This window comes from Macrobrachium rosenbergii, chromosome 26 (genome assembly GCF_040412425.1).
Source record: "Macrobrachium rosenbergii isolate ZJJX-2024 chromosome 26, ASM4041242v1, whole genome shotgun sequence".
NCBI lineage: Eukaryota > Metazoa > Arthropoda > Malacostraca > Decapoda > Palaemonidae > Macrobrachium > Macrobrachium rosenbergii.
In genome coordinates this window covers 49,352,909-49,376,284 of record NC_089766.1, presented here as the reverse complement: position 1 = coordinate 49,376,284, position 23,376 = coordinate 49,352,909, and the positions used below count along the sequence as shown (strand labels likewise).

General features: G+C 34.6%; 1 protein-coding gene across 6 annotated transcripts in view; it reads right to left on the bottom strand.

Moving 5' to 3' along the window:
* The window catches only part of LOC136853180 (transcription factor GATA-4-like), a 498,363-nt gene that overhangs the window by 419,219 nt on the left and 55,768 nt on the right, over positions 1–23,376 (bottom strand). For 2 of the 6 annotated variants that reach the window (XM_067128521.1, XM_067128524.1), the window contains exon 1: positions 4,791–5,036. The exons of the other annotated variants lie outside the window; for them this stretch is intronic. The gene's annotated coding sequence lies outside the window, so the exon portion shown is untranslated. Of the gene's footprint in view, positions 1–4,790; positions 5,037–23,376 lie in introns of those variants that run through there. 6 annotated transcript variants of the gene reach the window in all.

Here is a 23,376-nt window from a genome sequence, read left to right as displayed (position 1 = left end):
CTTGCTCTTTTGTCTGTAAAGTAATTCCTAACGTTTTTATATGCACTGCGTATTTAATGTCGTTGATAACGCAAAATCTACTCCCTTCACAGCAAGAGGACAATGTTTCAACCTTGCCTTTGAAGAACTGCAATATGTTCACGAAATACAGAAATCGAACACTTTTTCATTTATCTTTCCCAAACTCAGATTCCACACCAAACATGTTTTCTCGCTTATCATTCAAAGTATATCATTATTATGCTCAAATAAACAAAACGTCTAGATTTCTTAGTCTCCCCATATTTATCTTCACCCTTCCCTTGACATTTATTGAACAGAGCAGAATATAGGATTTAGGCCAGAGGCCAAGAGCGCTGCGACCTATGAGGTCGTTCAGCGCTGAAACGGAAATTGACAGCAAAAAGGTCTGAAGGGCGTAACAGGAGGAAAACCTCGCTGTTGCACTATGAAACAATTGTTAGGAGAGGGTGAGCAGTAAACGGAATGAAAGGGGTTGCAGCTAGGGGCCGAAGGGACGCTGCAAAGGACCTTAAGTAATGCCTACAGTGCACCGCATGAGGTGCACAGACGGCACTAACGCCCCTACGGAACTTGGCACTTATTTAATGCGCAGTCCTCGTCTTATTTCAGCATGAAGAAACGGCGCAATACGCGCCATCACCTCGTGTAATGCATCAGGTAAAATGATATGTTCCTGTTACCAAAACAATGACACTTGGCTCTATTAGAGATGTGTCAACAGTGGTAATAAAAGGTTGGTGATCGACAAGCCGTGTTTGTCATTCACCTTGCGGAAGGAGTGGACGAACTAGATGATTATCAACATCTTCAGTGACTCACGTAGTATTCTAGATCTTTAGCTGAAATACACACACACACATATACATATATATGTATATATAAACATATATATTGTCCAGATCGTATTGCACAAATATCAGTCCCACAAATACGATAATAAATAATGTATGACTTTGCATATTTTACGTTACTTGAACAAATGTAAGTCCGCCCAATTTGCATTACGTGAGTAATTACTGTGCGCACTTTAAATAACACGAATATGTATTAGTTATGGCCGCATAATTTTTACCTCACACGAATAAATATTAGTTCGTGTAAGTTATTTCCGAAAAAAAATGTGATTTGAAGCAATAAGACATTTTCGAATAAAATAATTGATGCTCGGGACTACAATTTTCGGATAAAAATGATCAAGAATTAGATGTAAGTAAACGGTCTAACGCCTACATGTCTCTGACCGTAACTAGCTCCAGACCTTGAGATTACACACACGTGTAACTTTATATATATATATATATATATATATATATATATATATATATATATATATATATATATATATATATATATATATATATATATTATATATATATATATATATATATAAAGTATATATATATATATATATATATATATATATATATATATATATATATATATATATATATATATATATATATATATATATATATATATATATATATATATATATATATATATATATATGTGTGTGTGTGTGTGTGTGTAAATTTGGAATGGAAGAGTTTACTCTTGGGAAATATCACTGTCATTAATAACTGCCTGCGGGTTGTATTCATTGTAATCGATGACGTCTGGTCGTGAGGTTATTGTGCTATATTACCCAGTCAGAGGGAAATTAAATCTTATATTGGATATAACAGTGAAGAGCGGTGTTACGTTTGTAATAGCTACTGAAAGCTATTGAATATATGTATGTATGTTTGTATGTATATATATATATATATATATATATATATATATATATATATATATATATATATATATATATATATATATATATATATATATATATATATGTATATATATATATGTATAACTGAATCACGAAAATATGGAACGTGATGAATATATAAATAAAGATAAAAATCCACGAAGGAAACGGAAACACTGGAGTGCTAGGCCTTTGACACTAGGTCCTTTACTTAGCAGTTATATATATATATATATATATATATATATATATATATATATATATATATATATATATATATATATATATATATACCTTATATTTAGTATAAAGGCTGAACAACTGTTAGAACGTTCCACTTTTATGCGACCCGCAACTTTTGATAACAGTCCAGCAGAATTCCTCTATTGTTTGCTCTGCTAATGATAATGACAAAAAGAATCCTCAGTGATATAATATATATATATATATATATATATATATATATATATATATATATATATATATATATATATATATATATATACATATATATATATTAAATTGGCTATAATATAAATACAGTGATCTCGAATTAAAAGGGGAAGATAAAATAAGTCTCCCAAACGCTCTGGATATTATTTCTGTTATAATTCTCATCAGAGAATGCCAGACAGATTCCCTCCTTCGGGAAATTATAACGTAGGATAATGATTACAATCCGAATGGTAAGTGTCAAGGGTCATCCTTTGCCAAGCTTGTTTTTCTTTTGCGACGTCGTTATTCATACACTTCAAATGCTGATGGTATTACCTTAGACATGGATCAAGTTTAGAAAAAGAGCTGGTTCATATGTCATACAAGTTATATACAGTTGCACTTATACGCACCATATATATATATATATATATATATATATATTATATATATATATATATATATATATATATATATATATATATATATATATATATTATACATACATATAAATAAATATACATATAAATATATATATATATTATATATAATACACATTATACATACATATAAATAAATATACATATAAATATATGTATACACACATACCCTATATGCAGTAGCTTTCAGAAAATTCACAAGCATACTATCGCCCCTCACTATTACATCCTATATCACTATCAATTCCCTCGGTCGGTCTCAGGCCAATTCTTTTTCCTTAACCTTCCTTGCCTGACTCTGATGAACTTCACAAAGGCTTCAGCTTGAAACAACATTGGAAATAATCATAACTCGTTCCCGATGATGGACAAATCCTGTCTTCCGCAATAATTACATCACACAGTTGAGGCAACGAGTTTATTATTATTATTATTATTATTATTATTATTATTATTATTATTATTATTATTATTATTATTATTATTATTATTATTATTATTATCATTATTAAGAAGAAGAAGAATATGAACCTTATTCAAATGGAACAAGCCCACTAAAGGGGCCACTGACTGAAATTCAAACTTCCAAAGAGAAGTAAAGGGGTATACAGAAAGAAGAGATCTCACTTATTAAACAGAAAAAATAAACTAATAAATAGACAAAAATGTATTAATATGCAAGGAGAACAGTATTAGGGTAGTAATGCATTGCATCTTCGCTTGAACTTCTGAAGTTCCAATTGCACGACATCCTCGTTGTGAGGAATAAAGGACCTCTGGAACGGAGAGGTTCGACAGCGAGGCATATTTAATGGATATTCTTTTTAAATTTTCTTACCGTGATGGAGCTATTTTAATTTTGTTTTGCATATCTCAGGCTCATCATTATTAATGGATTATTAGAGAGTATACTAAATAAACGCGTTTCATTATAATGCCGCGCATGCGCGATTGTGAGTCCCGGCTTACATCTTTAACCAATCTCTCATGGCCGCATCTTGGTTTCAAGCCATCAACCTACTTGAATTTAAAGTGGGTATATCGTGAAATGAAATGATTATTATCGAGATCTTTTTCTGTATTATAAGTGCGACTTTTTTGTTTATTTCTTCATACATTTTATTTATTTATTATTCTATTAATTTATTTTTCATTTTTAATAAGAGAGATCTCTTTCTTTATTTCCATTTTACCTCCTCTCACTTCTTAATGAGCAAAATATTTTTATCTATTTATTAATTTAACTTATATTTTCTTTTTAATAAGTGAGATTTCTTTTCTGGATTTCCCCTTTACCTTCTCTTACTTCCTAATGAGCACCATATCCTTTGGAAGCTTGAATTTCAAGTCAGTGGCCCCTTTAGTGGGCTTGCTCCATATGAATAGGGCTCATATTCTGACCAATAATAATAATAATAATTACGTACTTTGTCTTTATATATTATTCTCGCTATCTTCATCATCATCATAATCATCACTATATTATCATACCTTTTTACGCTTACGGACATAATATGTCATTCCACTAATCAATTCCCATCATAAATATTCACTTGATGTTCTTATCTATTCGTCAGTACACTATCATTATCAATGACCGCTTATTAAGCAGTCCATCAAAATTAACGATGCCTCTATACGACTAATTCTTTTGTTGACACAGCCACAGCCGAGCCTGCACCCGCTGTGACCCCTGTTCAGCTGAGCGTGCATGCTGGACGCTCCACGTTTGACGGGCTATCTGCTTTGCGACACCCACAGGAAAACTGAGTGAAATGTACTTAATACGACCAGACGACAATCCTACCAAAGTCTCTCCGTTTCCTTGCATTTAATTAAGGAAGGACTTGCCAGTCCACTTTTCCTCGAGGCCAAGCGACCGATGGACTGATACGTTATCGCAGAGGGAATGATAAAGTCAAGCACCTTCTTATCCAATGCATTCTAAGCTATTCACCCCGTTCGATCGCCCTTCTCAAGACTGAAACAGTCGATTTAACGAGGCCGGGCAATCCGGTCCGTTTCCCGAAAGGGAGGAGCACTTCAGGTCATCAGGAATGGTGGGCGCATAAACACCGAGGACCCCTATCGAGGCAGACCCTTCAGAAGAACAACAAAATAAACAAGTACTCTACCGATGATCGGCGACGCACCGACGATCGAGGTTGCCGCAGTTCCGGTCCTCTAAAGGGGCAGACAGAGCCTGATGAGGTTGATGCGTGTTCTTTATGTGTTTTGGGCAAGAAGCACTTGGATGGCAATCCAAACTCTGATGGATATGGCAAGTCAAAAACAAACACTGTAGGTTCACCAACACTCACCAACACTGAGGAGAACGCGAAGCTGATAAACACTACTATACCGTCCTCAAGATGAACTGCGGCCAAATTGCTCCTTATCCGAGTTACAACTGATTATCAGCCCCGCCCATCATCCGCTCCCCCCCCGCAAATGGCAACATATGGCAGCCCTCCCTCATATCCTCGCATCTGATTGGTCCGACGAATCGTAAACAGACTCTCCTGCTGTGAGTATTGTCGAAAGCCACGCCTTTGGGCGGATCCTTCGGGAGCACCGACCAATCACCGTTGGCGTCACCACCCACGACCTGTGATGAATGTTTGTGTTGACGAATGACGTGTCTAATTGATGTTTAGTGGTATTTTAGTGGGCGAGGAAAGTCATTGTCTGGATCTTGCGTGTTTGTTTATCGTGTGTAAGATCCAGCGTGGTTATTAAGGCTGGACTCACTGTTTCGGGCGATTATCAGGACCATTATCTAGCTATGTGTGGTGTAAATTATCAAGAATATCAGACTTTTGCGGTGTAATTATCAGATTTTCAGACTTGTGTGTCACAATTATCTGATCATTATACTTCACATGAAGTGTAAGACATTCAATAAGCGCGTATCAAATTTAAATTGCAATCTCTGTAAAACACAATACTGTATCCAGTCTTCTATGGAACCCAGCAGGAATCACTTCGTGAGCAGAAGCAGCAGATTGAATGTAAAGCAAAATGCGTCCCTGATAAATCTTATCAGTAGATCCAAGTATTGGCTCTCACGTTTCTACGCCCATTACATCATCTTGTAACGACTGACAACCATAACTTGACTGAGATACCGTTTGGAATTACATACTCAGGTTCGGGAAATATTGTGTAGCCCGGAGATCGCTTCTAAGCCTTTACAAAATGAAGCTTAGGACAATTTCCTATCTACTCTTATACTTCGGGAATACGAGGGTGCTGAAGTACATAATTTGTCAAGGTACAAAATGGCGGCAAGTCTTGCATATCAATGGATTACCATGAGCATCAGGACTCCAGAATCCTTCCACCTTCCTGCTAAGAGGATGTCAGATCATTTGTACTCCAGATGGAAAGAATATACAAGAAGAGGATTATCACACGTGAAGGAGATGAAAACTCAATGAAAAAGAAACAATTAGCTGACATTATAATCACTGGACCTTTTCAATTCTGAAAATTGGCATTCCAAGAAGATTTTAATTTGCCTATCAGGGAGGTTCCATGAAAACAAGAAGTTGCTATGCCGCTTTAAAGCAATTATCTTAAGATATCAAATTCAAAATAAAGTTAAATACTCTTGGTACTTGCACTGAGTAGGCCTATATGTTATTTGATGAGAAAAATCTTCATTCATGAAAAAGAATGTAGCCTATGTATGTATGTATATGCATGTGTATATATATATATATATAATATAATATATATACACATAAGCATATATATATATGTTTGTATATATTCTATATGCACAAGTCAAAATGACAACGCTTCTATCTTACTGAAGAACTGCAATCAGGTTTATTCATTATCCAGGTAACCCCTCTCTCTCTCTCTCTCTCTCTCTCTCTCTCTCTCTCTCTCTCTCTCTCTCTCTCTCTCTCTCTCTCTCTCTCTCTCTCTCTCTCTCTCTCTCATTAGTTAAATGCGATTTTCTAGTAGGACGCTTCTGTGTTTTTGTCGGCATAAAAATCATTCTGATTCTTTAATCATTACTCCAATGGAATCTAAATTTATATTTAGAGAAGAGTTGTTGCCTACCAGCAAAATTTCCACTGGCTATATTCTGCGTCTATATATTTATGAAGCTCAAATTATACTGATTCTACACAGGACTTTTGCCTTGCATATCTTACACGATCAGCCAACAGTATTATGGAACTGGAATATGTAAGATTTAGGCCGAAGATCAAGCGGAGGGACCTATGAGGTCATTCTGCGCTGAAAGAGGAATTGAGAGTAAAGGAGGTTTGAAAGGTGTAACAGGAGGAAAACTTCGCAGGCACACTGAAACAAATTAATGTAAGGAAAGGGTGGAAAGTAAGATGGAAGAAGGACAATACGAACGGAGGCACAGTAAAAGGAATGAAAGGGGTTGTAGCTAGGGGCCGAAGGGACGCTGCAAAGAACCTTAAGTATTGCCTACAGTGCACCGCGTGAGGTGGGGACAACAGCAGTATTATGGGGGTGATCGAGCGTTCCACAGAATCTTCCTCCGGACACAGCAATCTAACCACCCTCTAGCCGCCTACAACCCATTAATTAATTATTATTGATTGATCTGTTTATGTCTCAAGGTGCCGTAACAATTTCGATCATAAATGGCAAAAATATGTTTCTTTATTATAAATTGTTTGGATTAAATACAAACTCTTAAATTTCAAAAGGTTTCATTTAGTCCATGCATACTTTATAAACATTTTCCCTGGCAGCTGCTTTAGTAAATAAAAAGTATGTGCCCAATTCTTAAACGACAAAGGGCAATTTCCTACATCCTGGGCATGATAATATACACCAATGGGTGGTTACGCCTATACTGCAGATCAAATTCTCCTTTAGGAAATCTCCCTTTGGTAGTGCCGTCAGTGCACTTCATGCGGTGCACTGTAGGCATAACTTAAGGTTCTTTGCAGCGTCCCTTCGGCTCCTAGCTGCAACCCCTTTCATTCCTTTTACTGCACCTCTGTTCATAATCTCTTTCTTCCATCTTATTTTTCCTTTCCGCCCTCTCCTAACAATTGTTGCAGTGCAACTGCGAGGTTTTTCCTCCAGTTACACCTTTCAAACCTTCTTATTGTCAATTTCCGTTTCAGTGCTAAATGACCTCTTAGGTCCCAGCGGTTGGCCTTTGGCCTAAATTCTATCTTCCTGTATTCTATGCCTTAGAAGGTATTCCTAAATGGCAACGCGAAAGCGTCTTGCTAGGTGTTGATTTTTTACCATGTTCCTTGACAAGCTGTCTGACATCTCCCTTCCTCACACACCCCAAAAAATTTCACTCCCCCAAAAATTTCACTTCCTTCCCAAGGCAGCTCAATAAGAATATTTATGTAAGGTAAAAAAAAATATTAAGCGCACCTCTCCAGCAAACCAACAGAATGGATTACTTTCAAATTTTTTCCTTAAGATGCCTCGAGATCAATTCTATTCCACCTGGGTCACAATTTTCCCACTGGTATTATTATTATTATTATTATTATTATTATTATTATTATTATTATTATTATTATTATTGAAAAATACTCATAGTAGCATGAGTCTTGAAATGGAGAAACAAATCCACAGTTATAGTGTACGTATATTTAAAAATAAATCTCTACAGAGAGCTTTCGGGGATCTGTTTTTTCCTGAAATGGGGAATCGAACAGATTCCCGAAAGTTCTCTGTATATAGAGATTTATTTTTAAATATTCTTACACATGCATAACTGTTGTTTTATTTATCCATTATTATTATTATTATTATTATTATTATTATTATTATTAATCTATTATTATTATTATGTCTGCCGAGACATGCGTGGATACTTATAAAACTACATATCCGTAAAAAAATTATAAATGGGATTAAAAGAATTACATTACGCCTATAATCTCCCCTAATAATTACTGTTGCATTAAGGAAACATGCAATTAAAGGAATCCCTTACGGTTGTATACCTTTAGGTGTCACATAAATGCTTTACGGTAATTTACGACAAATGTCAAATATGACCGCCTACGAATTAATTATTATTATTATTATTATTATTATTATTATTATTATTATTATTATTATTATTATTATTTAAAACGTCCAAACATCTATGTGGAAAATCTACAACGTAGCGTGCTCGCATTAGACGACGTGAAAAAACAAAATTGAAAACTATTATAAACAATGAAATAGATGAATAAAAATAAGCTGGAAAACGTGATTGTACAGTATATGGATAAACAATAATGCAAGTGATTTTGTATGTGTATATATATATATATATATATATATATATATATATATATATATATATATAATATATATATATATATATACAGAATAATTATATATATATATATATCATATATATATATATATATACATATAATTATATATATATATATATATGTATATAAAATAATATATATATATATATATATATATATATATATATATATATATATATATGTATGTATGTATAGATATAAATATATATTCATATATACATACGACTTCACCGTCACAGCAACTATGTATCATAATTAATGGAATTTTAAGAATATTAAACATCCCGGGGTCACTGACACCCATGAGACCGCTATATTTCAGGTCATTAAAGGTCGTATACTTCAACGAGCCAAATTGTCACATTATAACAGTGATCATAACATCAATGAAATAAAGTACCTGATTATGAGGACGGTGCCGAATTAAAATATGAAATATGACCAGCGTAAATTACTTGATGAGGGCAAAGTGGTCTGGGACAAATGCACGGAAAATAATGCGGCAATTGGATAAAGAAAGAAAGTGTATGATGGCGATAGAAACGGTTCTAACAGACAACGAACTCTGTTACTTCCTATAGAAAGATTATATGCGGTAGGTTATAGTTATTTATGTTCAATAAGAAATTTCTAAAAGCTCGTTAGAGATAACATAACAGAATGTCCTCACTTTACGTTAACTAATACAGGCCCCCGTACGGATGTAGTGCCGTTAGTGCACCTCATGCGGTGCACTGTAGGCATTATTTAAGGTTCTTTGCAGCGTCCCTTCGGCCACTAGCTGCAACCTCTCTCATTCCTTTTACTGTACCCCCATTCATATTCTTTTTCGTCCATCTTACTTTCCACCCTCTCTAACAATTGATTCATGGTGCAACTGCGAGGTTTTCCTCCTGTTACACCTTTCAAACCTTTTTACTGTCAATTTCCGTTTCGGTGCTGAATGACACCTTTGGTCCAAGCGCTTGGCCTCTTTCCTAAATTCTATATTCTATTCTAATGCGCACAAGAAACTGGATGGATAGAAGCTTCAACTGGAGAAGTATAATGCTGAAGTGCTAATAACCCCATCCCGGCCCCATCTGAATTTCACAGCGGATATGGTGATGGCATGGCGATTATTAGCCTTTTGACACACCAAACCGGCGACAAACTTAATTCGAGACATTGAGGAAATCTCGCGAACTGGTTGCGTTATCGCTCACTATTAAGAAACGTGCGGGAATACCATCAATTTGAGTAGAAAGATTCTACAAAAAAAAAAAAGTTCACATAAACAAAAAGGGCGAAAAGAGGTAAAAATTACTGATGATAAAGCTACCAGCAAATGCTTGCACATACAAGACGGCTAAATGGGAGTCTGTCCGTCCGCACTTTTTCTGTCCGCCCTCAGATCTTAAAACTTACTAAGGCTAGCGGGCTGTAAATTGGTACGTTGATTATCCACCCTCCAATCATCAAACGTACCAAATTGCAGCCCTCTAGACTCAGTAGTTTTTATTTTATTTAAGGTTAGAGTTAGCCATATAATCGTGCGTCTGGCAACGATATAGGACAGGCCACTACCGGTCCGTGGAAAGTTTCATGAGCCGCGGCTCATACAGAATTATACCGAAACCACCGAAAAACAGATCTATTTTCGGTGGCCTCGATTAGACGCCGTAGCGGCCATACAGAAAACTCGATTGCGCCGAAGAAACTTCAGCGCATTTACTACTTGTACCGTTTTATTACTCTCCTCGCCACCTAGCTAATTAAACCCGAGACAGAAGTAGAACTGACGTCCTTTTCTATTACTGTGCAAATTAGATCCCATCCGTTGAGAAAGGTATTGCGGCAATTAATATGATCCTAATCTGCATCCTCCCAACGTCAGAGGGAATCAGCTGTTGTTGGTAAATGTTTAGGAATGCGACTAAGTGTTCAGTGGTATCTATATTCATTTTACGTTCCTGCAACGAGTAATAATTGTATCTCTCATTCAGAGTTAAAGTAACACAATAAATATAATTGTGAACTATGCACATACGAGAGCTATAGAATTGAATTGAATTGAATATAGAATTTAGGGCAAGGGCCAAGCACTGGGACCTATCAGGTCATTCAGCCCTGAAAAGAAAATTGAGAAGTAAAAGGTTTAAAAGGTGTAACAGGGTGAAAACCTCGCAGTTGCACTATGAATCAATTGTTAGGAGAGGGTGGAGGGTAAGATGGAAGAAAAAGAATACGAAAGGAGGTACAGTAAAAGGAACGAAAGGGGTTGTAGCTAGGGGGCGAAGGCACGCTGCAAAGAACCATAAGTAATGCCTGCAGTGCACCACACGAGATGCACTGACGGCACTACCCCCTACAAGATACAAGGGTTACATGTACCGAAATATCTCCTGGTCCTATGCTCTGAAAGTCGATCTTGTTCATACCTTTCCTATTAATTTAAAGACCTAAAATAACCATAAAATTAACTGTTCATATGCCTGGGATTACTGCTTGTAAAGCCCATATTTATCAGTATTGATAATTATCATTATTAATGACTTAATATTCCGATATTTTCTGTCCAAAATTCATCCACAGCATGGAACTGAGCAACCTGTGAAAGTGGATGTAGGCCTACAGTGTTAACATTTTGACCATTTTCCTGATATCAGAAAGCGAACTCTTGGAGTATCGTCGATTTTTTCCCGTTTAAAGGAATAGGTCCAATTCGTATTTCCCTTCCCATTTTTTTGTTTTTGTTTTTGTTTTTCTAAAGTTTGGGTGAGATGAAAATACCTACATGCCTCTCGCAGGCCTTTGATTATATATATATATATATATATATATATATATATATATATATATATATATATATATATATATATATATATGCACACACACATATATACACATACATAAACGGGTAAATAGATTTACATATTTACATTCACATCATGCAGATGTATAATTATGTATATCTATATATATAGACATGTATATATAGATATATGTATATAAATACGTAATTATATATATATATATATATATATATATATATATATATATATATATATATATATTGTGTGTGTGTGTAATGAGTGCGTTTGTGTATCACATATTACTTAGTACATTAATCTTTGTTTCTGATTTCACCAAACAAAGTACAGTACTCCGGAGATACGACGACCCTCGCAGCGCTTAAGATTCAGGGCGATAAAGCACCCCTTTCCTTGTATAGCGCCCTTTTACGGATGACGAAAATGTTCTTCTCTCTTCGTTCGGACTGTTCTTTCCAACAGTTGCCGAGTTTCCTTCTCTGTTTCCTCGAATACTGCACAAGCAACTTCCGCTCCTTAGGTCTGCCTCGCCAAATCCTGCAGGACAACGATGCATCGCATTTACTGCAGCAGTATATATATTCTCTCGCCAAGTCGGTTTTCCCCGAGACTGCATGCATGCAACGGAAACCCGACAACAATCAACATGTTATTATCACATACTTTCTCTGGTTTACCTGTGAGTATTTCTCGTGTGGATTTTTATTTATTTCGACATTAAAAGCCTTTTATATACCACGTATCTTATTCATCTCAGCCGAGACTATGAAATCAGTTGCGGTTATGATGCTGCAGTAGGTAACAAATTGTTACTTTGACAGAAATTATTTTCATTTACTGCTGAAGCATGGCTCTATACTTATAGCCACAATTTCTTCGCTTTATTTGTAAAAATTACTTTTTGGTTTTTGAAGGTCGATATATTGCTTCCTGGGCATCTGGTGTTTTCGGTACCGCCCCTGCTTCTAAAGAGGTTTCCGCTTTAGAGGGAAAAAAAAAATATGAGGAAAACAATATAAAGAATAAACCAAATAACTTAAAAAAAAAAAAAAAAAAAAAAAAAAGAAGTCTGGACTAACTACCTCAAAGGTATCGGACTGGTTCCCTTTTCTCACAAACTCAGGGCGCGCTGTCATCTCGTCATACAGGAAATTCATCCGATCACACACTTCCAGAAGTCATTTTGGTAGTGAAATGTAATGTCAAAGATGCGAAGAACAGTCTCGTCTACTCATTAGTGTAATCAAGGTCCTTCAAATATACCCTGGGTATATTTAAAGGACTTTCAGTGTAATGTTACTGTTTCATATACACGGTATGGAATATGCACTGAAAAATCATCCCTATATTTGTTGAGACTGATTTATGTAAATATTCACATTAATAATTTCACTTCGGTTTTGTGAAACTTATTTTCTCTTAGACATTTCGTTATGTTCTGTGGAGATGTGTATGAATTATTATCATTATTATTATTATTATTGTGTAATAAAAATCCACAGTTATATAGTGAATACATTACTATGTAAAATAATAATGGCTAGGCGGTCAACTCGAGGCGTATTGATAAATGATATAAATACAACAATCCCTATACATGTAGTTACTTGGCTATATCTTTGAAAATATAGAAATTTTTGTGTCTGAATGAGCGGGTTACTATCATGCATATGTATATACAGTATGTATGTATGTATGTATATATATATATACATACATATATATATATATATATATATATATATATATATATATATATATATATATATATATATATATATATATATATATATATATATATATATATATATATATATATAGTTTATTTTACATAGTAATATATTTACTATACAATTGTGGATTTTTATTACACATTGTTTTTCACGAGATTGTGAATTTCTTAACAACTATTATTATTTTTATTATTATTATTATTATTATTATTATTATTATTATTATTATTATTATTATTATTATTATTATATCTGATACAGATTCATATTATTGTCGACGAATTTGCTTCATATTCAAAGTTAATTCGGAAGAAGCCTTCACATGCGGAAGCCACGTAGAGGGTATAGTGCCGTCAATGCACCTAGCGTGGTGTACTGTAGGCGTTACCAAGGGTTGTTTGCAGGTCCCTTCGGACCTTATATGCACCCACTTTTTAGCCTTTTAGTTCTCGCTTCCTTTCTTACAGCGTACTTTCCAACCTCTCCAACTCCGTATTTTCACTGTCTTCAGCCCTGAACGGCCCACACTGAACGGCCCAAAGTGTCCCAGAGAGCCCAGAGTGGGCTATGATCCTCAGCTGATGGTCATTTCAAATTTGTATATTTCGGAACTGAAATTCAAAGAGGAACGGGTATACAGACAACAAGAGACTATAATCACATCATGAAAAGGCCGCTTCAAACTAGTGAAAAGAGGGAACTAAGGTCAAGTAATTGGCTAAAAAGTGGGTGCTGTTAGGGGACGAATTAAGGGGCGCTGCAAACCAGGGTATAAATGCAAACAACCTTCGGTAACGCCTACAGTACCCCACGTGAGGTGCACTAACGGCGCTACCCCTTTGCTTACGTGGCTTCCGCATTTAAAGGCTTCCCCGCGAATTAAGTTTAAATATAAAGCAAATCCATCGACGATAATATGAACCTGTATCGGATATAATAATAATAATAATAATAATAATAATAATAATAATAATAATAATAATAATAATAATAATAATAATAATAATCTATACTACAGTATATTTAAATATAAAGCAAATCCGTCGACAATTATTTTAATCCATAAAAATAATAATAATAATAATAATAATAATAATAATAATAATAATAATAATAATAGAAATGATATGCAGTAGGTCTTAATCTCTAGATAAGAACGGGATATGCAGTATAATAATAATAATAATAATAATAATAATAATAATAATAATAATAATAATCTATATTCCATATATATATATATATAAATATATATATATAAATTATATAGGTAGTATATATTATTATTGTTATTATTATTATAGATTAAAATAAAAGTCGACGGATTTGCTTCATATTTATATAAATATATATATATATATATATATATATATATATATATATATATAAGTTCTTTTCAATATTCGTTGAACGTCTTCGAAAGTAGAAGTCTGAAAGATCAAAATAGGGTGTTGAAATTGTCGCATGAAATATTTATGCTTTGAGGTATTAAGTACCAAATATCCCACCAACAACACTTTCACCATACAAAAGAAATGAATCACCCCTAAAGGTATATCTAATAAGTGCACCTACTGTACACTAACTGGGGTCCAAACCTATGTATGATCCTTTGAGTTGAAAAGTTGACTGTCACTCAGTCATCAAGAGAAGTACGAAATTATATCGATTTCCTTTCACAAATTTTTATCGAATTTAATTTCTGTACTTTAGAATCAGAGCAAATCCTATCTACTCTATGACAGCTCAGTACTGAGTGCGAAGTACATGGATATGCATGCATTCACACATACAAATATGCATACACACACATATAAATAAATATGTATATGACTGTGAAATGCTTTCCTTTAAAACAGAATTTTCCATCTAATAAAAGGAGCCCATAAAAATTGCAAAATGTATAGAAAGTGTTAATGCTATATTTCACAGAACAACTGTGTCCCTCTTCAGGCAGGTAATTCATTACCTGCCTGAGGAGGAACACAGAATTGTTCTCTGAAATATAGCATTAACACTTTCTACATTTTGCAGTTTTTATGGGCTCCTTTTATTAGATAGATATATAGATATATATATGTGTGTATATGTATATATAATCTACATATACACACACACATATATATATATACATATGACTGATAGTAACCAGCTCATTCAAAAATAAAATTTCTATATTTTCAACGTTAAAGCCGCACATACAAACATGTATAGAGATCATAACATATTTATATAATTTATCAATACGCCCCGAGTTGACCGCCTATTATTATTATTATTATTATTATTATTATTATTATTATGAAAAATTATTGTTAAGAAGAAGAAGAAGAAGAAGAAGAAGAAGAAGAAGAAGAAGAAGAAGAAGAAGAAGAAGAAGAAGAAGAAGAAGAAGAAGAAGAAGAGAAAGAAGTAGAAATAAATTCCTTTACCACTTTCGCCCTTATTTTCTTCACTTTCATTTTATTTTCTCACTTTATTTCCCCGTTACTTATTCCTAACTACAAGTTACTAAAATGCTAATAATAATAATAATAATAATAATAATAATAATAATAATAATAATAATAATAATAATAATAATATGAAGAGTGTTTGATGAAATCGGCGGGGCGCCTCCCACTGAACCCTATATCTTCGGTCATTAAGACGTTATCAAAGTTTTAATGTAGCAATCAACGAGCTGTAGGCGTTTTATCGTCAACTAAATATCTGACAAAGCTTAATACATAAACAATAAAATCATCAACTAAATATCAGATAAATTAATATACGAATAAGCAAAGACACATTAATACATATTTTCATACCCTAAATATATACCTCAAGAAATCAGCTTTGGAGAAAAATTTGTAGAATGACTTTCTAGATGTATTTAAATAAAAATTAATACTATATATATATATATATATATATATATATATATATATATATATATATATATATATATATATATATATATATATATATATATATATATATATATATATATAATATATATATATATATATATATATATATTATATAATGATATACATAGCAAAAATATATAGCATATATGGCAAAAGTACTTTTAGTTTTCTGTAGAAGAAAATATATATATATATATATATATATATATATATATATATATATATATATATATATATATATTTTTATTTTATATATATGATATGCCACCAGAAATAAACAAACCACAGAAACTATTTTACCAAGTGGCAATAAACAGCTAATTAAGAAACCTAATACAATAAACGAATGCAGAGTTTTCACCAAGAAATGACAGATGAAACACAGATCTCGAAAATAAGTGACAGATCTCGCAACCCTTTACGAGATGGTTAAATGGTTTCAAGGTAGTTAGTGGAGCTGTCCATCTCCCAGACTGGACTGGACTACAGAGTTTAGGCCCAGGGCCAAGCGCTGGGACCTACAAGGTCATTCAGCGCTGGAAAGGAAAATGACAGTAGGCAGGTCTGAAAGGTGTAACATGAGGAAAACCTCAAAGCAGTTAAACTATGAAATAATTGGCAGGAGAGGGTGGATAGCAAGATGGAAGAATGGTAATATGAATGGAAGTACAGTGAAAGGAATGAAAGGGGTTGCAGTCAGGGGCCGAAGGGAAGCTGCAAAGAACCTTTAGTAATGCCTACAGTGCACCCTGTGAGGTGCACTGACGGCACTAACCCCCTACGGGGGTCCATCTCCTACTTCAATAATAATTCCTTTAATTAAAAACTTGAATATCTGCTTAATCATTGTTTTCAAACTTGGGCTGTGTTAGGGCAAGGCACCAGATGGTCACTTCCACAACGTTCGGTTTGAATTTTCTCGGCTGAGTGTACTCTCGAGTACCTGATCTTCTTTTATTATCGGATTTTACCACATGTATTCATTTATGTTAATTTATTCTTTATATATTGAGATATCAGATCTTACAATTCTTATATTGATGTTGATAAAAATATTTAGCTTCATTGTGACGTTATCTGCAGTTCTAGTTTTCGGTAAAAGGAAACTGTTGTGCCGGCTTTGTCTGTCTGTCCGCACTTTATTCTGTCCGCCCTCAGATCTTAAAAACTACTGAGGCTAGAGGGCTGCAAATTGGTATGTTGATCATCCACCCTCCAATCATCAAACGTACCAAATTGCAGCCCTCTAGCCTCACTAGTTTTATTTTAATTAAGGTTAAAGTTAGCCATAATCGTGGGCTGCTTCTAGCAACAATATAGGTACCAACAACATAGGCCACCACCGGACCGTGGCTGAGTTTCATGGGCCGCGGCTAAGAGTTTTATGGGCCGTGGCTGAGGCCACCACCGGACAAAAACTCAATAGCGACGAAGAAACTTCGGCGCATTTTTTACTTGTTTTTTGATCAACGCCAATTCCTATGAATATTCATGGCTTTTTAATAATAGTAAAAATCATAAAAATCTTCGCAACTAACATGGTTTTTTACTAGCACGGTGGTCTTCACCGTAAAGTACGTTAATGTGTTTCTTTTCAATCTTTCTTCCAGGCGAAATAATATTATGGCCTTGGCAAACAAACATCCGACCACAATGGAGCTGATAAATGAGGTATCCGATACCACGGGACAGATACCATCTCGGTCTGCGGTTTTCGTTATTGTGATTCATGGGAGAGTGCAAATGCAACTCGGTACTATCATTCATAAGAAGGATAAATGCCGTTTTACATGTTCTAAATGCCCAAATAAAAATTTATATACTGCTATACAAACACTGATATGTACTATATATGCATACATATATTAATTTATTTATGCATGTATATATATGTATATATATTATATATAAACCCATGCGTACATACATATGTATTATATATATCGTATACATATATATATTATTATGTATATACATATACTTATATATATGTGTGTGTGTGTGTGTGTGTGTGTATGAACGGGATAATGTTGAGGAAGCTTTCCGCACAGGGGTCCATGCACTATCTACAAATAAAGTATGAATGTGGTATATAACAGTTTTGATTTTCTTTCTCTTTGGAGAGTTATTTACCTATTTATTCATCCATTTTATTCATTTATTTACACAGGCAGCTTCGGCGAGTTAGGAAAAACAAATGTAAAGAACATAAAGAAAAGTTTTCCCCTTTTAAAACCAGAAGATCTTTAATAATCATTAATTGACACCATCGCGGGATGAAGTTAAAACCGGAAGATCTTTAATAATCATTAATCGACACCATCGCGGGATGAAGTCAAAACCCGATGATCTTTAATAATAATTAATTGACGCTATAATGGGATGAAGCCAAAACCAGGTGATCTTTAATAATCATTAATTGACACTATATCACGGGATGAAGCCAAAACCAGGTGATCTTTAATAATCATTAATTGACACTATATCACGGGATGAAGCCAAAACCAGGTGATCTTTAATAATCATTAATCGACACCATCGCGGGATGAAGTCAAAACCCGATTATCTTTATTAAAGATCACCTGGTTTTGGCTTCATCCCACGAAGGTGTCGATTAATGATTATTAAAGATCTTCCATACCTGGAAGCGAGAAGAGGTCTGGCTAACAAGGAAAGTGGTTGACCCCCCATGTGTAAATCCCAGGCTCCGCGATTGAACTGATTTCTTCGCCCCCCTTTTTCCAGTTCTTGTTGAACAGAACAGAATATAGAATTTAGGCGAAAGGCCGAGCGCTTGGACCTATGAGGTCATTCACCGCTGAAACGGAAATTGACAGTAAGAAGGTTTGAAAGGTGTAACAGGAGGAAAACCTCAAAGCAGTTGCACTATGAAACAATTGTTAGGAGAGGGTGAAAGGTCAGACTGAAGAAAGTGAATATGAACGGAGGAGGTGCAGGAAAAGGAATGAAAGGGGTTGCAGCTAGGGGCCGAGGAAGGGACGCTACAAAGAACCTTAATCAGCTGTTTCTGAGAAAATTCCGAATTCGCGAAAAACAAGCGGTATAGTCCATCGGGCCACTTCTAGCCTGATTTCAATTCATGTTTAAAATACAAAAACTACAGAATTACGTGTTGAAATGAGGTACGTCCCATTTCTCAAATGGAGTTCGTAAGTTCGCCTAAAGCATTGCAAATGGAAATTTGTAGTCATTATCTCTTAAGATTCATTGCCGTGTTATGCCATGTGTTTCATTACACTGCTATTAAAATGATTTCCTGATGAGCTGGCAGAGTGAAAGACACATTTTGAAAGTTGAATGATCCAGATTTATTCTGTCATCCTATTTGTCAATAAATAATACCAAGCTTTAAGGCAGCATTAGGTCATAAATTCTCTAGATTACAGTAGATAAGGAAGCCCACAGTCATAGGTAACTCGAAATACTGTCAAATATATCTTGAAGTCCTAAATCATTTTTCTCACGTCTATGCAAAGTGAATCACAGATCGGAAGCACGGAGCAGGATCAGCTAATCACCGAGGTCTTAATTTTGCTGATCCGTCCTTAATCTCTATTAGGGCCGAGAGCCAATTCATTCTGCATCCGATATGCATCCCGGAAGAAATGCATAAACTCCACCCAACCACTCGAACAGCACAGGGCAATGAGGACACTTCCACGCAACACCTGGTATGATGGTAATATCCATACCAGCAATTCTATTAAAAAAAAAAAAATTGGAATTTTAAAAGAACATGAACTCTTTGGGGTCTTGTTCCCCAGCTTTTAAAAATTCTGTTATTCTTCCAAAGGCCACCTGCCGTGTACCGCTCACACTACCTTTTTTATTTGTTTTTAACGACATTTAGATTGCAGTGTCTCCTTATCCACGGTCAGATCAGCAGATGATAAAGATAAGAGCGCTGTTCCTCCCGGGCCCTCACTACCTATGTCTGTGTACGTGTCTCGTTTAACAAGGGAGAGACTGATAGGTTGAGAAAAAAAAATTCTGCAGTGTTTATTCGCGAAGGTAAAATGCAAGAGAAAATAGAACAGGAAACTTGCCTTTGAAATATAGTTTGTCAGATTCTCTTCATCCACTGAATATGTTAACAGTTCATGCAGATTCCTAAAAAGAAATATCTTTGGGTTGTTTCGTTCTAATCCAGGCGATGATTGAAATTCATAAGTGTTTTGTTTTACTTATTATTATTATTATTATAACTGCTAAGATATTCACAATTTCGTGAAAAAACAATCTGTGTAATAAAAATCCACAATTATATAGTAAATGTATTGCTATGTAAAATAAACAAAGGCTTTCGAACACCTGAACGGTGTTCCTCATCAGTGCTAACGTTCAAGTGTTGGAAAGTCTTTGTGCATTTTACATAATGTACTATATAATTGTGGATTTTTATTGCACACATTTATTATTATTATTATTATTATTATTATTATTATTATTATTATTATTATTATTATTATTATTATTATTATTATTATTATTGTTGTTGTTGTTGTTGTTGTTTCGAAACGTGCAGCCATTTAGATATCAAGCCAAAAAAAAGTTTCCTAAAATTGGGAGAACAGCTGGAAATAATAAATTATATGTCAACAAACTAATAAATATTTAAATTGAACAATGCTAATTAATAAAAACAAAGACACAACTACAACCGTATAACGACGTTGGCATTCAAGAGCGTTTATATCTTAAATACTCATGAAGAGGATTTGTTGCCTGGAATAGGTACATTTTAAAAACTATAATATCGATACATAAAATACTATGTATGGTCACGAAATGGCGACATACTTTAAAGAGAACAATCATCCGTGTCTCAATCTCTTTCTCAATGGGTACTTAGGTTCCCTAAACAATTACTCTATTCAGAGAAATGAAGAGATGCCCTTTAATTGAAAGAGGAACATTATATTAAACCTGTATAGTAGTTCTTACGTTCATATTATTATTTTCAATCCGGATCTTTCCTAGATAGCGACCCCCAAGGGTTTTAACCCGGCATGTATCCACCTTTGCGGCGTGTTTAGTACAAGCCCGTTGGAGATGACCGTAAAAAACATAAACAAAAAACTGTAAATATCATAAAGATAATGACCCCCAAGAAATTTTAGTCCTAGATAACGACCCCCGAAAACCCCTGGGGGGGGGTCACTATCTAGGAAAGGTCCCTCAGTCCTCTAGCTTTAAATAACTTTCGCAAAACAAAACCCAAGTCTTGAGATTGCATCAAAATAGAACAGAACCACGATGAGAAAAAAACCCAAAGTGCTATTAATAGTACTTCGGCGCCACCCACCCACTCAACTCACCTGTCAAAGGTGTTTTTCTGCTTATTAACTCCTTGTTTTCGTCCCCCAGTCAGGGAAATATTACTGAAAGGATTGTATGTAAGGAAAACACCTTGGGAAACTGCTTTCCATATAAATGTATTAATCATAAATTTTTAATTGTAACTGAATGTCTTTATTGATAGTGTATCTTTATTGTGTTTTCTTTGAATGTCTTTATTGATAGTGTATCTTTATTGTGTTTTCTTTAAGATGTGCTCCTAAATATAATGTAAACCTTGTTCCTTCATGTGTTAATGTAAGGAATCTATGTCAATCCTTTTTTGTTGTACTTCGTTAATTTGCAATGGTCATCTTTTGTAAATAATATATATTGTGTTTTGAAAAAAAAAAAAAAGATTGTATTTGCTTTACTTGTCAATATACCCCGACTTGAGTTCACGAGCAAGCTAATCAGGAGGTACCCGTCAAATACGATATTATATTATTATTCTTCTTTGGGTTTTAGTGCCGATTAGCTTCAACAGTTTCAAAAAGTTTCGATATTGGCAACACAACAGGACCACGTAAGTTCCACAGAGACAGCTGTGCACTGCAGTGCTACCTCAAAAATGAAAAAAACAATCTGGAATGGAACGGAATGGAATGGAATGGAATGGAATATAGTAGAGTTCAGGCCAAAGGCCAAGCATTGGAACCCATAAGGTCATTCAGCTCTGAAAAGGAATTTGAGAGTAGGTAGGTTTGAAAGGTGTAACAGGAGGAAAACCTCATGGTTCCACTATGAAATAACTATTACGAGAGGGTGGACAGCAACATGGAAGAAAAATAACATGGAGGTACAGCAAGTAGGTAGGTTTGAAAGGTGTAACAGGAGGAAAACCTCATGGTTCCACTATGAAATAACCATTACGAGAGGGTGGACAGCAAGATGGAAGAATGATAATATGAAGGAGGTACAGCAAAAAGAACGAAAGGGGTTGCAGCTATGGGCCAAAGGGACGCTGCAAAGAACCTTTAGTAATGCCTACATCGCACCCCGTGAGGTGCACTGATGGCACTACTCCCCTTCGGGAGAAAAAGAATCTAGTTACCCTCCTTTGGTAAGGACTGCGCCAGGGCACGTCGTTAGGATGAAGGATGAATGCAGGATTTAATGATCGGGCAAAACCAGAAGGGCCGATCCGTTTCAAACTCCCAGGGGAATCGCGCAAGAATATGATCTAAGCCAGATAGCGCGCAGCTCTTGACTGATACGAGAGTCGAGAACACTTAAGGCGTATAGGATTAAACGGTGTCTGAATAAGAGGATCAGGAGTATGAGAACCGCTGGGAAGAGTTCAAGTGAGCGAGCTGCAGATTCTTAGGGGCGGAAAAGGAGAAAGCTGGACTTGCAGAAGTTGTAGAGAACTTTATTATCGGCAAGGATTCGAAATTCTTCCAGTGGAGGACGAGAGCAGGATATTAGATTTCTTCTTACGAAAATAAAATTTCATTTACAGTAGGTATAGCATTTCCTAACAAATGTAATAAAGATTCATGTATGTATATATACATAAATGTATATAAGTATATATATACATATGTATATATACTTATATTTACCAATACACAAAAACATAAGCACACATATATACTGTATATATATA